Genomic DNA, 20,270 nt, shown 5'->3' on the forward strand with positions numbered 1-20,270 from the left:
AAAGAGCATATATCTTAAAAATTTTTTGCATCTTGATTGCCATTTTCTGCACTCTTTACTCCGAAATCTCCAATGATAAATAATAATTAAAATAAATCAAAAATAAATCAAAATTAGATAAATTATAATAATGAAAAATATATTCAATATACATAGGTTGACCGTTCTCATTGCTGTTAAATGATAAAATACTGAATTTTAGACATAGATACATTTTTTTTATGAAAGTCGCTTTGGTTCATTTATAATGATTATATAGATAATTCAATTTTAGGTTTCTAAATGTGCGACAACAATAATAATAACCCTATAAATAGTTATAGAATATATCATCGACTTCTGTAACGAAGTAATATCTTGGATTACATATTCCAAAAGAAGAGAAAATGATTTCAAAACATTTTAAGTGATTAAAATTTATAAGTAGTTAATGCGTCAATTACTAAAAGTATTCATTAAAATAAGTTTTGATAAAACTAATAATTCGAATCAGTTTATTCGAAAAAGCCGCAGTTACTTTATTTTCGAAACATATGTCAAAATCTAAATAACAACTAAATAATATGATTAAGTACACTGATCACATGATTAATTATATGTCTGCAATAACATAAACCCACATTCGAATTTCTGACGGCGCTCGTGTTTATTGCTCATTAGACTCAATTAATTGTATTAGTAGACTTGATACAAATAGCAATAATTATATCAAATCATATGAATGTTTTTATACATTAGCTGCATAAACTTTCATTCCATTTATACCTGCAAAAATTCAATTCTAGTCGAGAAAAATATAATATGCAAATGTACATGAAATGTAATTAAATCAACTGCATTCGAATATTTTTGAGGTGGCAATACATGTGTCGAGTAGTATATTTTTGTCTCAGTGGTAGATTGTAAATTTATACGATATATATATATATATATATATATATATACATATATACACATGTGATGTAATGAAATTTGTCTACAGGAGTACCTTCGGTAATATACTGAACTCTCGAGTTACAAACTTACTACCGCCGCGATGCTCCACCGGTTTTATGACAAGTCGTAACTTTTCTCACTTTATTTTAATATTTGCATAAGGAAAAGCTCTTACTATTTTTTATTACTTTAAAATATCAGAATATTATTTCGTCATATCGCAAAAATCGTTCGATCCGGTGGCATCCGAGTGGAAAGGATTAAGTGGAATTTATGGTCATAGCAATCGAGCTAACCAATGTTTAATATTTTCTTAAACTGGAAGATCATACATACTTATTTATTTATTTCTTTAGCTCACTTTCTTGAGACATTAGTTTCAATATTAAATACCAATATTAAAGACCATTGGCATTTCCACTTCTTCGGAGAATTGATCTCAATTGGTCACTCATTGAGGTGGCAACACTGGCAACTATTGATATATTAAAATTTAGCACGATCATTTCATATGTGTGTTTATAAGTGTGAATGAATAACTTGATATGAATAGCCTCACCGAATCGTCCTCATAGGTTATGGTATTATGATTGCTTCTAAAAATAAAAATAGTAACAAAAAAAAGAATTTTTTATGATAAATTTTGCTTGTTTTTTATAAAAGCTTTAGAGAATACTACTATTTATAAAATATTATGGTACCACTATTGAGATAAGAGATTATTTGAATTTTCCCCTGCACTACAAAGAAGATCAGCAAAAAGCTCTCGCCTGCCGAAGTGACGTGCCGTGACATCGAATTAATTCTCGCAACAAATATGCAAACATTGCAGAAGTGACGAGCGCAAAAGCTAGCGAATCTAATTGGCTGTTAGTACGTGCAATGTTATAGTTCGCGATTAATCAACCCCCAGAGACATGTTGACTCCCACGGGTTGCGGCTGGAGTCGACGCACACTGCAAGATGCATATCATGATGAAGAAATATATGGCGGCGAAGGATTACAAATTCTTCGTACTTATAAATAGTAAAATATTTTTAAATCAATATTATTTCATTTTTTATACAAATATTCGTTCCATTCGAAGCTAGTTAACAGTCAGTTATCAACGTATTTTAATTCAAAATAAACGTGTAATTTTGTCCCATACAACTATAGAGTTAGTACTATTACTACTAATTACGTTTGGTAAAATTTCTTTCTATTTTCAAATTCAATAACAATTTTGAAATTTTATATTATAGCTTGGCTTCTAAACGCATAGACTAATGCTGATCCAATAGATTCAAATATGTTTTGATATATCAATGTTGCTTCTATGGTGGTGAGAACAAGATGAAGCCTGCTGAGGTTTCAAGTGCATTATGTAATTAGGAATTTGTCGCCATAGTAATCATCATCATAAATTATGATTCATGATGTCAGTGAATTGCTGATCAGCTAAATTCACAATTTAGGTTGTGTCCATTAATCAAGGGGGCAATTTCTAAGGATTTTTGGACCCCACTCCCCCTTGAAGATAAGTGGTAATATTTAAAATAACTTCCCTCCTTTATAACACCAGGTGTATTTTTGGTACCCTGAAAAGTTCGTAAAAATTTTGAATCTTTTTTGAAAAATTTTAGATTCTTTTAAAAAATGAGGTAAAAAATAAATTCTCTCCTTCGTGATATTTCGTGATTTTTTGTCAACCCTCCTTCCCTTTAAGGCTCATGGACCCCCTTATTAATTATAATTAATTAACTTCACGTAGGGTAAGTTATTGTAATCGTCCAAAAATCAAAATTGAAATTTTTTACATTTCTACACGTTTTGAAGGTTTCTGAACATTTTGGCATACCGCAGAAAAAATGGATGTGTGTGTGTATATGTACGTATGGATACAATCTTTTGTCCACGTTTTCGGGCGCACGGATCAACCGATTTGAATGGTTTAAAAATCATTCGATTTCTATTGATAGAGAAATGTGCTGATTAGTTTTTGGCGAAGGCAGGTCCAGCCGTTTCGAAGATAGGGAGTAAAAAGTGTAGAAAATAGAAATCGAGTTTTTGAGAGATCGGTGCATCCGATTTGAATGATCCAAAAAACATTCAATTAATAATGATTGGGAGCAGTGGTGATTAGTTTTTACAGATTACAGAGCTAAATGTGTAAAAAATGGCAGTTTTTGAGTGAACTAAGCGTCCGATTTGAATTATTCAAAAAACTTTGTTTTAACAAAATAATTGCAAATTTTTGTTTCAATTTAAAAAATTTTTTTTTTCAAAACATATTTTTTTATATATCGAGAATAATGCAGATTTTAATTGTAATTTTGACTTAAGTTCTAATATACTTTAAAAAAATATTTTTAACTTTGCAAATCAGTTTATATAATTCTTATAAATATTAGACAATGTTACAGTATTTATAATAATCTATATGAAAACATTTAATATTTCTCGAACATATTTCGTTACGGTACGGGAAGTTCCAGCAATTTGCCTTTGCTTGGCCACTAGTTCAACTTTTATATTCGAGCATCAATAAATAAATTAGGGGTTCTATGAGCTAAGTTCAGTGGTGATGATACTTTTTAAGTACGTAAGTACTTTATTTATTTAGAAGGCAACTTAACGATTGGCCTGATAAATAATACTGATAAATTTTAATCTGGTGCAGAAATGCCGGGAATGGGCTATTTGACTTGGCGACATTATTCATCTATATTTCTGAATGAAAACCGATGTCACTAATGTTTAACATCAAGAAGTTAAATCGAATTTAAAATCATTGGTTGGAATACTAAAGATCTAACTACTAAATGACGGAATATCCCTTGCTCATAATTTATATAGCATATTTTCCTTATAATCCCTTATTTGGCTGATGCGACCCTGTACTTTTGTTATCGTTTTCATACTCAATTTCCACGATGCGTTCGTTATAGATTTATGTGCAACAAACAATTATTATACAGATATCGCCCGCACACGTTTAGAAAGTGATATTAATATCAAAATGGATCGCATATGAACGCGAAGTGAAATTAAATTGAACTTATTCATGAATTTTTGACACATACTGAATTTATGAATGCAAAACCATTTTGACTTGCTCCATAACCTACGTATAGTGCGCTAGATGATTTATGATTGTAATACATAGGCAAGGAGCTCATGAATAGCATAATTTTGTAGTTACAAATTTAGATAAAAACGGTTGATGTGATCATAAATCATATATTGACGGCTAATTAAGAATTCCATTGTTTGAGAATGTTGTAACAAAATAATTAGTGTTTTCTTATGATAACCTAATTTTGTTTTAATGAAGCTCAGATGAGCTCTAGAGCTCACAGCTGTGTACTTTGTTTTTTGATATTTATTCTCATAATTTTTTAGTATTTCGTATCTAAACCAATCATATTAAGTTCAGTTATATGATGTATTTATTTCAAATCGAATATATTCGATGTGCACGATTGAGACTTAAAACAAAAGAAGCATACGTTTCCGTCCGTTTTTTTTAAATTGTTATTCTCCAATTAAACATCATTTTGTTACAAAGTTTATCTTACTTTAAAAATCTAGATTAATTTAGCAAGATTTAAAGCAATATTATTCGAAATGAAGTATTGAATAATATATAATTTGCAAATTTTCATAATCCTTGATTATACTAGAAATTCATAATTTAAGAAAAATTGCATATGTCAATTAATATCACTTTTGCAAATAAATTAAGCCTTCCTTTACTTTGAATTCAAGTACATATTCGAGAGTAATCTTTGAGTAAAACATTTACAAGATGTACTTTTAACCATTTGAATATGGCAGTTTCTAATTTGGAAATCTTTAATTATCAGCAATTAAATTGTGAATGCAGATAAATTGGCTAAGTTGATTATTGATGATTTCACTGCAAAACAACAAATCGCATGAATTATGATGTTTCTAATTCTATTCGCAATTTTCTAATTATCGAGGTAATTAAAATAGTGTTATTCAACCGCAGTGAACAATATAAACTTAATGAATTCATACATGGATGTATTATTCATATGTTATGAGAACATTTGCATATGTTAATAACAAATTATTTGTAGTAATATATCGCAACGCTTACTATACTATACTATCAATTATAGAATGTTTTTATTAAATATTTGCTATCATAATTGTAATTTATGACGTAAATATTACCTATAGCAGAGCAAAATTGTAGGAAAGCATCAAAATATACAAAAGATTAAAATTAGAATAAATCAAATATACAAATTTACACATAACAAAAAAAAAATTATGATTTGACGAATTATATTGTAGTCTTTTTATTGCTTAGGGAAAAGTTTGCATATATATTAGCAAACATAAATAAGTATTGGCAAAATGTGAATGTGAAAAATAATTTCATATTTGGTTGTAAATACCATTTATGGACTAAAACCCACAAGAAAATTGCAGGTGTGTATAATAGTTATTTGATGCTGAATATAATTATACGATTATACTTTACAACACCATTATTTATGAACCACGAGAATAAATAGGGTTCGAATATGAATATAATTCGCGAAAATAGATTTTTTATTACAAATATTTAAAATAGAAAAAAGGATGGAATATTCATATAGAAACTATAGATAAACAAATATACAGACAAGCATATGACAAAACAGAAAAATTAAATTTATATAAATCAGTATAAGTTTAATATATATTAGTAAAATTATATAGTTAAATAACGAGATCTTTCTAATAATCAAAAAAAAAAATCATGTTTTTAATCATCGTTTTCCTCGAATCACTTCGTAGCACCTGCTGAAAATATATCCATGTAACCCAGAATACTGGTTGTTGATCCCACGTAGAGGAAATATAATATTGTGCACATGTGCCTAGAAGCGGAATATAAATACAGAACATGTGTCCCAGTTTTGTACGAGGAATATTGCTCCGTAAGGGATGCTGAGGATAAAATATATCTGCGAATACAACTGAAAAATGTTTCACACTATACGGTTAGTTTGCATTTTGTGCAGTTTATAGAAAATTTTATAAAACATCGATATGTATTTATCTTTATAAATGTATTTAGTAATACATATTAAAAATATCATGCGACAATTGCACAAATAAAAGGAATTTTTGCAATTCATTTTTAATTATTTTTAACTTGCCGTTAGGTAAGTTATAGTAATGAGCCGAAAATCGAAAATGAAAATTTTTGCATATCTTTGCGTTTCAGAGGTTTCTGAACACTTTGGCATACCTGAGAAAAAATGGATGTGTGTGTCAAAAAACATTCGCTTTCTATTGATGAAGAGAGGTGCTGATAAGTTTTTGACGAAGACAGGTCCAGCGGTTTCGGAAATATGGAAAAAAGTGCTAAAAATGATAGTTTTTGAGAGAACGGATCAACCGATTTGAATGATCCATAAAACATTTGATTCGTAATGATGAGGAGAAGTGGTGATTAGATTTTGGCAAAGGCGAGTCTAGCCGTTTCGGAGATATAGAGCTAAATGTGCAAAAAATGGCAGTTTTTGAGAGAACTAAGCATCCGATTTGAATGATTTAAAAAACTTTCTGCTTGTGTTGACGAAACAATTGCTTTTGGTTAAAGATTTTTTTTTTATTTCATTTTTTTTAATTTATACTTCACTTATATACTTCAAATAAATAATTTTAACTTTGCAATTTAGTTTATAAAATTCTTAAAAATATGAGATAAGATCCTTCATTCTAATACCCCTTGATCATGTTTTGTTCATTTACTTTTTACAAAATAATAAAAATAAAAGTTACAGTATTTATAATAATCTATTTGAAAACATTTAATATGCCTCGAATATTTCATTACGGTACGGGAAGTTCCAACAATTTGCCTTAAGGCACGTTGCCATACATCACTAGTTTTTTTATATTTTAGGTCGATTTTATTCTAATATTTTAATTTGTATTATTCAAAAAAAAATTGTAAGATTTCAAACTCAAAGAGACACTTGTTATTTATAAAGCGACGTAATATAATAAATAAATGAATAAAGCAAATCTAAATATACAATTTTTATACAAGTTATGCTATATTTAAGCAATTATTAGGAATGTACGAAATAATCTGAAGTTACATGTTTCAAATAAACTACAGTAAATAAATGTTGAATTTCATGTCAAACCAAATTTCAGAGAAAATTGCAGTGTAAAAATCAAACTAGAAGTGGCATTTTGCCTTAAGTAAATTTAAATAAACTACCTGACATGTGTAAATAATCGACTAAATAAGATTAAGAATCGACTTAATAAATTAAATTGATATTTAGCAAGGTTTTAAATTATGATGGTAAACTTTTGAACTTTTGACACAGAATGGTTTCCAAACTTTGTTGAATAGACCTATAATATTTTATCTCTATCATAATACAAAAGTTTCATCAAGATTGTCAAAAAATTTCACGCAAATAATTAGAAGAAACGGCTTGGTTAATTTTTACCGAAAACGTATAAGTACGATTTCCAACTGATATCTTATAACCGGCTTAGTTTTAAAAAATCGGTTCAGATTTTTTTTGCATCTACGTAGAGAAACTGCCACTACTTTTGGACTATTTTACTAACTCTAAAGAAGCAACTTGGTCGATAGTCTGGCAAAAGTAATTAAGAAGAGTTCTCATAGAGTTTATACGATATTGACTTTGCAATTTTTGAAATCCGTTCAGGTGCTTTTGGAAAAATCACATAGTAATAAATAGTAATATCACGATAGTAATATCATAGTAAAATCACATCATACACATATATACTTTTTGAAATTTTGATTCAGGATGTCTTAAAATGTCAAAAATAAACTTTTCCTTCGTGAAATTAATCTATTATTCATTGTTCTGAATACAAGTACATTTTCAAATAGTGATTAATTTATTGCCAAATAATTGAAATATTATGAAAACGGGAGCAATTCGTTGTATAGTTAATTGTAAATTATAATAGAAATTTTAGGCCTAATCTGAGAATATGTTGAGATGAAAGTTAAGAATAGAGGTAGGGTATAGGAAGTAAAACAACATCAAATTTATTAACATGCATGATAAACTATTTTATAACTTAGCAGTTTTAAACTCTGTATTAATTATACAAAGGCTTCAAGGTTTATCTCAATTTCTCGAAATATATATCTCACGGCTGTATCAGAAGCAAATGTTCTGAAGATAAAACTTTATCTATACGAAACATACTCGAAACTATATCCGCTCCAAGGGATGCTGCTGTGTGACCATATGGCAACTGAAGCGCTTCCACATTATTACGGGCACCGTGAGAATACGCGATAGAGGACGTCCGGGTGTGATTCACGCATCGTGTGAATAGAAAATTGATATTCGGATTAGATTTATGAGTTAGTATAGATTTTTGTGGGTTAATTTACCGAGAAATTGACTCGGTTCAATATGGGATAGAAGTGCTGTATTAGTATTGAATGGATATTTATATATGATCTCTGCCCTTTCAGGATGGATAAGTTATATGATGGGGCTCGTGCTGTTCATGATAATATTTATAATTTGCATTCAAATGCATTCAAAATTATCATTGGTCTTTTAGACTTGAAGTGATTTATAGCCTGATAAAGAAATTTATTCGTATATGGAAGAGTTTATTATAAAACAAATTGTATTCAACTACTATTGTTATGAATTGATTAGATCAGGATCGTTTGGACCAACTTTGTTGTGAACCGATTAGTTCATAAAGTGAATTGTACAATCATAATTGTGAATTGTAAAGAGTTGCTGCCGAACTCTGTTAAAATAGTACACTTTTTCCCGATAATGCCGAAGGACCAGATATAATTAGCTAGTAGCTATATCAGTACGTTTTAAGATAACAACTGGCTAAGTACCAGAATGATAAGCAAAAGCAGTCATCAAAATTATATTAACAAATCAATAAAGTTACATTATTAAAATTAACCGTCTAACTCGCAAAACCAGTTTAAATTAAGCTACAAAATAATACTATTAGTTGTAGCTCATTGTGACTAATAAGTTAAATAAATTACTGAATTAAACAGTGTATTTTAATATAAAAACTAAATTCACCTTTATGGGATTAAGTCCCTATTACTGATGATAGTTAGATAAGTGTTTCAAATAAAATTATTAATTTTATATGATTTTACTGATTTATTTGCTTTTGATACCAAGCGACTTTCCAAAACATTCATGTCAAATCAGATATTGACCTGTGATTTAGTTAGGTTGGTTTAGTTCAAGAAATATAATATCTTAGAAAGACAAATAATTAAGATAAGATAACTTGATAATTAAGGGACTGCTTTTGGACAGGATGCATTACAAAATAAAGGATTATTTTTATACTACAAAATAGTGCTATGAAAAATATTAGGTTTTATTGTTGCTGTTCTGTATGAAATGTATTAAAAATATATTTATATAATCTTATTACACGAGGGTTGAACCGTTGCCTTTAATAACTATACTTCAATCAAAGAATTTTATTTTAAATATAACAAAACATTGAAGGTATTTATTATATATAATTTGAAAAATACTTTCTATAAATGTTTATCTAAGGAATTCTATAAAACATTTTTGTATCTGATTTTAATTATTCAAATTCTAAATATTTAGCAAAAAGTTATATATTGATTATAAATTATAAGTATAATTACAAACATTTTTTAATCTCAAAATTGTAATAAATAATTATAAAATTTCCAAAATTGAAAATCAAAAGAAATCGGTATTAAAAGGCTTCATTTTTGCATATAGGTAAAAATATTAAAAAGGTTACTTGTAACATTAAACTTGTATATTAGAGTAATAGTCTAATTCTTATTTTAAAATTTGCACAAATGTTTATATAAACATATACGAATAATATTAGTATTTTACTTTAATTTAGTATATTAATATTAACTTAATTGTAAGCTGTGTAAGTTCTGTACCTTCACAGACTTTGAATTATGCTTTTATTTCTCTACTTTGCATACTCGTATATTAAATTGTATCGATATAAACTTTCAATTACTACTTTTATCTCTCAAGTCGTATCTTGAAAAGTTACCTCCTGATGAATAAGATACTGAACACGCTTTGCATTTTCGATACAAGAAACTGTTGCAATTTTCATTTTTACTTATCGCATGTTGAGCAAAAAACAGGTACGGATGTGTATTGAAATATATGGCAAATAAAAAATTTCTAATTAGTGTTATTTAATAAATATTAATATTCAATTTTATCTGTTCTGTTTCTTTCTAAAATTTAGAAATATTGCTTGAAATATAAATCATAATGAATATAAAACTATATTAATATAATTATTTTAGAAAAAAAATTAACTGCAATGCATATTACGAATATTTATAACTCAATAATATTTAGTATAACTATAAATCAATAAGTCCTTGGGTATTTTTTATTCAATGATTGAGCAATTGCTGTCATGGAAATCTTACATCACAACTTCGCTCAGACAAAAGTGAAAAACATATTTATTAATCAAACATCGAACTTAGTTCAAAGATTACTATTCCAACTTCTAATAAAATTACTTAAGCACAAAGACATATATGTTATGCCCAATTGAATGTCGAGAGCAACCTCACAAGTATTGCAAAACAAATTTAAATCTATCAATAATAAGATGACTTAATAGTTCGATATATATGGGCCAGTATATGGGCCCAAAAAATTTTGAAAGTAGAAAAAATACCATGTGTAAAATTTTGATTATTAAAATGATAAAATGTATAAAATTTTGAAATTATGAAGTGTAAAGTGTAAAGTTACGTTAAACTAAGTACGCTTTTCCACGAGTACATTCAAACTCATAAAAAATTATGGAAGCTATTAGAGTAATTTAAAAATAAACTAAAAGTATTTTCATGTAAGTATATAAAAATATTTTAAGCCGCATCCTATATCAAATATTTTATCTGCCCAAAATAGGGTGAAAATATTTTAACAAGTATCTTTCTGAAGCTTTATAGTCGATAACATGGGTAAGACTTTGATATAAGGGTTGCAATATTGCAGTAAGGGAGTAAAATTTTTATTCAAATATTCTGATGGACTTGAATGTAAAAAATGCAAGAATAGAAAATAATTCGAAAGCCTCTGGGCATATGAAACTGAATAAAAATAGAGTATAACAGATGAAAAAATAGTTTTAAAGCTGTCTTTTGGTGCATGTACGGTTCAAATATTGTATATCAGAAATATACTAGAGGGGCTTGATAGTCCGCGGGTAAAAAATTCCACCACCATCTCAAAAACAAGTAAAGTTTGAAATTTTTAAAATTTTCATCGTTTCAATGAAATCATTAGGTATTTAGCAAAAAAAAAAAAATATATGTATACAGCATAGTATACTCGCTTATAAACCGTACGCTCTTCATAAACAGATGCAACATTATACTTTTAATTTATTTCTATTGCAAGATCGTGCACGAATAAAATTATATCAATATAAACTTTCAATAACTACTTCTATATGTCTCATATTATTTTATGTACCTTGTTGATTATCCTGTTTATGAATAGGATGCTAAGCATGCTTTAAATGTTCGATACTAAAAACTGTTACATTTTGAAATTTACATATTGCATGTAAAGCAAAAACCAGGCACAGGTGATAATTGAAATATGATAAATAAAAAAAATTGAATTATTATTATTTAATAATAATTTATACCATTTAATATAATCTGGATTAATTTGAATTGGATATGAATCTTTTAGAATTAAGATCAATCCATTTTTCTAACAAACTTCTTTTATAATCTTTATTGCAGAGAATTTTCTGACGTCTTGCTCTAGTGACCTATTACATTATCAGCGTTTCCAATGATAGAACCAATATGAAATCACCACCCTAAGAAAAGAATGGCCAATCGAATGCATAAAGTGTTACCCACAACCCTCGATACTTTTCGCTCCAGAAACTACTTTCAAACAGTCATAAACAACTTACCATTATCGCATAGTGCCCTCGGCTTGACCATCCCCCTTATATACGTACTTTGCTATTGTGCTGATAAAATAATCTGTCTAAAGCTCACAATATAGGGCAATGTAACGAATACAAGTTTTTCGACTTCGCGATTGTGATGTAATAAGCAGAAAATCATAAAATCCGTCTTAAACGATTTTAGTCAGCCATAATAAATGCTACATAATTCGATTATTATAAGCTTAGCGTTATACTCTCATAAAGTATATAAATGAGCTACAGTGTAATAATAGTATTAAATATATTCCAAGGATACGTGATAATTACGTACAACCTTATAAAATACGTCGATCACTACTAGTTACTTTGCCATTTTATTAAAAGTTCTTATGTATAACAATATGCATTTTTTGACGACGTTTTTGACTGTAGATCTTCTATATTGAATTTTAATATATATTCATTAACTGATTTTCATCGACTATTAAAGTTCTATTACTAATATTATCCTAGCGGTCTTTTACTTGTAATTTATATTTTAGATATATTCAATATAACTCTGCAATTCTTTTATTTTTATCCATGAGTAATATAAATAGATTTTCAAAATTTTTACGGTATATACTTTTTTGAGCTAGTTTTGCTTTTATGTTCAGTACATAAAATTAATTGCATGGTCATTATCATTCATTAAAAAATCTGTTTATAATTTAGAACACAAACAATATTAGAATGAGTATAATATACAAAATCTTTATATTTTACATAATCGCGACTATACTAAAAATCAAACTCATTTTGGCATTTAATTCATTATGAAATTAAGATTTATCAAATTATAACGATTACCAAAAGCGTGACATTAGATAGGAGCTTTTATATTTTAATTAATTTGTAATTAACTTACATTTAAGGTTCAATTATATAAAAATCATATACATCGATCATTTCTCTACCCTTGTTAATAAATATTGGAAATATTTTAGAAACTAAAAAAAATAACTTAGTAGACTATATTGACTTGCAATATTTTTATTGTAGCGGTTGGTATAATGTAGGAATAAAAATACTTACATCAAGGTTAAGATTCAAAAACAAAAACCTGTTTTTAGAGGAACATTTTCTATAACATTTTCTATATAATAACTACTAAAATTTGCTGAAATCCCTTTTAGACAGCTGTTAGTGAAAATTACTAACTTATTATACTTACTATTAAATTCCTAGCATATATCCATGCAATTTCAAATACAGAAAATTTTGCGAAATCAATTAAAACTGCATAACATAGTGCCTTAAGGCAAATTGCTGGAACTTCCCGTACCGTAATTTAAAATTTGTAAAAGTTCAGAAAAAAAATAGATTTTTTTTGAGAATATACGACGATTACTATAACTTACCCTATAGAAAGTTAAAAATAATTTTATGATAAAAAAATAAATTTTTGTATTTTTTTTTCAAATACATGACAAATCGATCATACGATCAGGTGATGAAATCGAGTTTGCTTTATGTTTTCAATGAATTAAAACTAAAATAAAAATATGAAACATGTAAATTAAATTTATTTCTAATAATCCACTCATTTATGATATTCTAATATTGCAAAAAATTGCTATTTTGAAACGTAACTCGACATGATGGATATAAATCCTTAAGTGTCTTCAATAATGAATTGTCGACTGTTTATTTATAATGTAAAAATCATTTCAAATACCTTGAACATATAGTGCAACTTAAACTCTATACTACATAATAGATAATGTAGAAGTTATAATATATTGGCGACTTTTAACACAAAATAACAATAGGTGTAAATTAGCTATAATAAACTTGCATTTTCTTATAAAATATGATAAAAATTTATTAAATGTGATCAACCATAAAATTGACGGTATCTATAATAAACGTAAAAGCTTCTGCTTGTTTATACATCATTTCTATACAGGGGTGGTTGAACGATTCTTATATAGAGGGTACCATAAAGCTCTTTTTATGTCTGTCAGCCGCACGCTTTGATATAACTTTTCATATTGATTTCATAGCGCATTCGTATTACAGAGTTTGAATATACTCAAATATAAATATAATAGAGAAGTTTGGTGAACAGTTTACTAAACAAAGGATTCAATATGCTGGAATTCTGAATCGGGTTAATATTGTTGAAGTTTTATGCCAAACGCAGATTGGAACGAACACTGAGAAGCATACAGTTTTGTACTTTTTGTACTTAATTATAAGTTTTTTTTAATTAATCAGCATTTTTGCCACCGGCTTCACATTTGTATTCTCATCCTCATATACTTATATATACATAATGTAAAAATAGGAAAATATGATACAAGTAGTGATTGAATATATATGAGCCTTAAGGCATATTATAACATATATGCCTAAGGCTCATATATATTGAATATATGAGCCTTGTTAAATAGTAACTTCCCGTACCAAAAATTAAATTCTTTAAAAAAACTTTATATTTTTTGGAAACTAATAAAAATACATTTTTGAGAATTGTGAAATTTTTGAAAAAAATTGACTTTTTTGAAAAATTTGAGCCTTTTTTATATTTAGATTTTTTTAATTTTGAAGCGCCGCGTCGCAGTCTAAAAAAAATAGACATTGGTACACATAGAAATGTAAACAAAATTTGCACTTATTATTAAAATTTCTATAAAATGTCTGATAATGAAATATGCATATGTCTAATGATCATTTTTGACCGTAAAATGATTTTTTTACATTTTTTGTATTGGATCTTCGTAAATGGGTGGACCTGTTTTCCCAAAAATCAGTTATTCATTTTGTCAACACGAATCGAATTTTTTATGAATGATTCAAATCGGTTAATCCGTGTTCCCGAAATCGTAGACGAAAATTATTGTGTATTCGCACACACACCTATTATATAGTGTGAATATATTCACACATTCATCCATTTTTGGGTATGCCAAAATGTTTAAAAACCTTTGAAACGTAAATATATATAAAAATGGTCTTTTTCAATGTTTGCGATACTACAACTTACCCTATAGAAAGTTTAAAACTTTTATTTAATTTTAAAATAAACTCCAGTTGTCTAATAATATCGTTTTTTCCTCCGTAAAATGTTATATATGGTTACTTTTTTTACTATTTGTTATATTGTCATATCTGCATTTAGCAATTATCAAATAGTTTTGAAAATTAGATATTTTTAAAAACATTAATTATTTTTGAAATTTTTGCATGCTCAGAACATGAAATTCTTTAACCAAAATGGAGAATAAGAATAGTATTATGAATTCAGTTAGATTTTCATTAACTCTAACAATAAGTAATTAATAATTGTAACAATAATTGGTGTAAGGAGGCATCCACTAATCACACAATCAATTTTTTAAAGTGATACGCGGTGATATTCAAAATTATTACCCCCCCCCCTCCACGATCAAACATCACGTGTATTTTTAGTTACAAAAAAAATTGTAAGTTTTTTCGAAAATGATTGATTTTTTTAAAAAAATTCAGGAAAAAAATAAATATACGTGATATCTTACCACTCCCTCTTCCACGTGATATTTCGTGATTTTTCTCAAACACCCCTCCCCCTACAAAACCCCTCGGGATTAATGGACACCCCTTAAATGAAAACTTAATGCATCTAAACCAAAAGTCCCACTTAACTGTCCACCTGATGAAGTTTTCGCATACAATACTTTCTTATCCAATACAGTGCAGAACTCTCGCATCTGTCGGAAATATACAAGTGTGATTTATCATCTTACAATAGAATTTACACCTTCTTTTGTTTTCTTAAAATATCTATTGTTAATAAGATTAAAATCTTCAACTTCATTGTAACTTTTATCAAAAGATCGGCCGCTATTAAAAGTTATTTCATGTTCTCCAGAGCAGTTCCATTAGTGAAGTAATATTCTCATAGCTATTTTCATTCTCTTCATGTTTGACAATGGCATGCAGAAGCGCAATCTCGGATATTGATTTTGTGTTTTATTTATATAAACTTCGGAAAAACAAGGATTTAGGTTAATTTTGTTCCCGAGTAATAGTTTGTATTTTATAGTAAAAAATAAAAATAACTAACTGAAGAAAATTTGAAACCATTTTGCGCTGATGGGTGTTGGTTATTAGTCGGTTTAAGACAAAAGTTGACATAGTACGATGCATTTATATTCCCGAAAAAAGTTCGACTAAAAATATTCACTAAATTTTGTACAGTAACAAATATATTTGAAAACTGGTCGGTATTGTGTCTTGAGGCAAGTCGCATGAACTTCCCGATATGTGTAAATAATTGACTTAATCAATAAAAAACAAATTAATTTATGAGTGATGAAAATGTATTTGGAATGGATTTATTAAACATAATTGAAAACGAACTAACGTTAAGTTCGGAGTATTTTCTAAAAACAAATTTTCACAAATCATTAATTTTTATAATTGAACCAGTTTCCGTAAAACTTTAATGGTTTAGTATGATCATTAAGACGAAGTACTCTATCGTTATACCAAGTAAATCGTTTAATTTTAATTTTAACAAACGCAAAAAACTACTCATTTACTCAAATTTTGATGAAGTTTTAAAATTAAACTACTTATCGTAAGGCCGTAATATTTTAGTAAGATCTATAAGACCATGTTCCATAAAAATCGGCTAAAATTATTTTTCAACAGTTAATTACACGGCTCGGTAGATTTTCACCTAAAACTAATCAGTATCATTCCCAACTAATATATTCAGTAAAATCTGTACACACAGGCACACATATCCATACGCACACACATACACAAACACATACTTTTTTCCAAAAAAAGTCTGAATTTGCAATAATGTGATAAAATCGCTTATACGCAACATAACTTTTAATAATGCAAATATTATTAAATAATCCCATGTATATTTTAAAAAAGAACCTCGGCAGTATACGTATATTAAATTCCATATTCAGAACAATGACAATGTCATCCTACTTAGCATGAATCCTAAATTTTCAAAATCAGTTCAAAACTTGTACATAATACTGACACAATTTTAGAATTTAGGAGTTGCTCTGCAAAAAATTACCCGATTGATCAACAAAGTTATCAACGCGAATTATTAGTTTTTTCAAATTTTGGTGCTACTCAGAAAAAGCCAACATATAGAAAAGTATAAATATTGATTTCATATTTCACACATAGTAACACACATTCATTTCTGAAAAGTCATTTATCAGATCCATGTTAAGATTAGTAAATTAGATTTTTTTTACGTAAATTTGTGTATGTTACTAGATTGTATCTTAAAAATGAGCATGTTGTTTGTTTACATTTGCATATAAGTTTATAATTTTAATCACACATGCGATACGATAATGTATGTTTTATCTAATAATTACCCGGAATTTTTAATTGATATCATCGAATAAACATTGAATAGAGATACCATTATAAAGATGTTAGTGAAAGGCGGAAATTTCAGTGCCATTTATGAATAAAATTAATATCATGATTCCAGAAGATACAAGAAATCGTTTGTAAAGCTAATTTTCATTAGATAGCTGTCTTCATTAAAGACAACTGTTAAGAAACGGAAACTGAATTAGCATATAAGAAAAATGCTAAACGAACATTCAACTAAATGCTGAAATGTCTTGAATGCTCTTCGTGAATATTAAGTTATTCAAATCGCAATCATTTAATTACATCTTAATTTCTTGAAAATGCTGATAAACCCAACACCAAGCAAGCGGCTGATTTGATGTCTTTGTTTTATTCAGAAATGAAAGTTGTAAAGAAGTGTTTATGAATAATGATGTTTTTGAACAAAATTCAAATTCAATAATAAATATATATCTATGAAGCTTTTAATTTTAATGTTGAGATATGTGCAAATGCAAAAACTTCATATATGACTAGCAATAAGTTGTTTTAATCAGTAAGAAATAAGACTTAGCAATTTTTCAAATTGTGACGTTCGCATGTTCAAATTTTGAAACAGACCATTATTTTAAATTTTGATAATTTTTGATAAATAAACCACGTTTCATATAACCTATAACATTTTAGGCTGTTAGCTGAGTTCATAAACTCAATCATTCTGCAAATTTTATTAAAATAGTAAAAATTAACAAGTAAGAAGTCGTGCCGGATGATCTTATTAAATTTAGTTATTCTAGATGACAGGTTTATGATTTATTCCCGCAAATTCAAAAGCTTCCCGCGCCAGAATTAAATATTCGAGCAAAAAAATCAATACGTATTGATCAATGATTAATTAAACAATTGTTTCAAATATTTTCAAAGAGATAATTATAATTACTATATATTTGTTCATTCAAATATACAGTGATGATCTTATCGCTCAAATCACTTAAAAATGTTTACATTAAGAAGAGATGACACATGAATCCATCTGAGGATATATTTCTTACGATTGCAATAACGCATATGAAATATATACATTTTTAATCTGAATTGTAAATTTAAGCTTTGTATATTATTGAAAGTACAACTTTTAAAAAAAATTTTTTTTTTGAAAATTTTGAAATTTGTTTGAACCGTATAAGTGAACTTAAAAATTAAAAACTATGGTTTACAAGGTTTTACAAACAAAATTAGTATTTATGTTTGAAATCTCTATAAAATAACTGAAATTTTGATATGCATATGTCTAATGATCAATTTCGACCGCCAAATATTTCTTTTTTACATTTTCCTGTCAATCTCCGAAACCGCTGGATCTGTAATCATTATTGAATCATTCAAATCGGGAGCTCTGTTACTTCAAAACTGAAATCCCAATTTTGGCCACATATCTTTGAAACGGCTGGACCAATATTTCCCAAAAACTAATCACCACGTCTCCCCATCAGTAGTTATCGAATGTTTCTTTAATCATCCAAATCGGTTGATCCATGAACACACACATACATCATTTTTTTCTAAAGTATGCCAAAATGTTCAGAAACCTTTTAATCGTAAAGATATAAAATAAAGATGTTCAAAATTCTTAATTTTCATTTGATGTAACTGGAAATGCATAAAATCTATATAATATTTATTACATAATAAACTATATTATTCACTTATTATAAAGATTAGGAAGCGTGTTCTATGCAAAAAAATGTTCGTTTATTAGCACATTTAAATTGATATTTATTAAATTTTACTAGTTTTCAATTCAGATTTGAATAAAAAATGGTTTTATACTTTTTGCTAACAAACTAAGTATATTCGCAATAAAATATTGCATAGGAATGCTTATCATAAGTTAATCCTGAATTTTATATACATTTTAAGTATATAAGGTAAAGAGATATGAATAGCAAATAGAATGAAAGGATGTTATAATAAAATTAATAGAGATGCTAAATAATTAAAAAGAAGATATCTATTTCTAATTAATACATCATACTTCAAAAAAATTTCAAGTTATTTCCGCATTATTTTCACATTTTTACTACATTTCAAATTGTCACAAGAGATATAATGAATTAATATATTCAGAAAGCAATAAATATAACAAACAAACAGCTATATAGCTCATTGTAAATTGCATGTTTACACCATAAAATCTTCACAAAGCAGTAATTTAATGATTACATCTCGACAAAGAGGGCACTTGTTTATCACGCCGAGTCTTGTTTTTCATTTTGTCAGTGAGAAATTAGTCCCAGTCCCAGCGTTGTCAAAGGTATGAAAACACCTGAATACTGTCCGAATCGGATCCATTCACGCCTTTGTAATATAATAATATAATGGGTATATGACAAAAACCTTTCGTACCGAACACGCGAATTGTCTGTTCGAAATAACAATGAACTATTGTCTTCTGTAACTAAACCGTCGACCAGAACTAATTCCATGTCGATCCGATATTTGTTTCTTTTATAATAAATGGAATACCCGTTTAGATTAAAGATTTAATAAAATTAAGGTAATTAACGTTTATCCGAGTACAATTTATTTTCATTACACAGAGATACAATAATAAATATCAATTAGTATTTAATGATTCGTATAAATCATTAGAATTGATTTTAAAAAAATAGGCTAAATTATTAGTAATTAGATCAGAGATAATTTTAATTTTTTGAATTAAATAAGCTTTTTGGTATATATGTAAAAAGAAATAAATCTGAATATCAATTCATTCTTCATTATTTATAATTATTTATAAAAATACGCAACTTTGTAATAATTTACGTTAATATAAATATTAACTATAATAAATAAGATCAGTAAAATATATGAAATTGTAAGTTTTGACAATTGAACGAGAACAGTTGTTTCACTTGAAAATTAACATACATTCATTGATAGCTTGTTTTTTTTTTACTATTTCGCTAGCGATACAGTCTCATTCCTTGAGCACCTGAAGTATGTGTCT

Source organism: Ctenocephalides felis, unplaced genomic scaffold (genome assembly GCF_003426905.1).
Source record: "Ctenocephalides felis isolate EL2017-DRISC unplaced genomic scaffold, ASM342690v1 CF-g0.4_SCAFFOLD_03572, whole genome shotgun sequence".
Classification (NCBI taxonomy): Eukaryota; Metazoa; Arthropoda; class Insecta; order Siphonaptera; family Pulicidae; genus Ctenocephalides; species Ctenocephalides felis.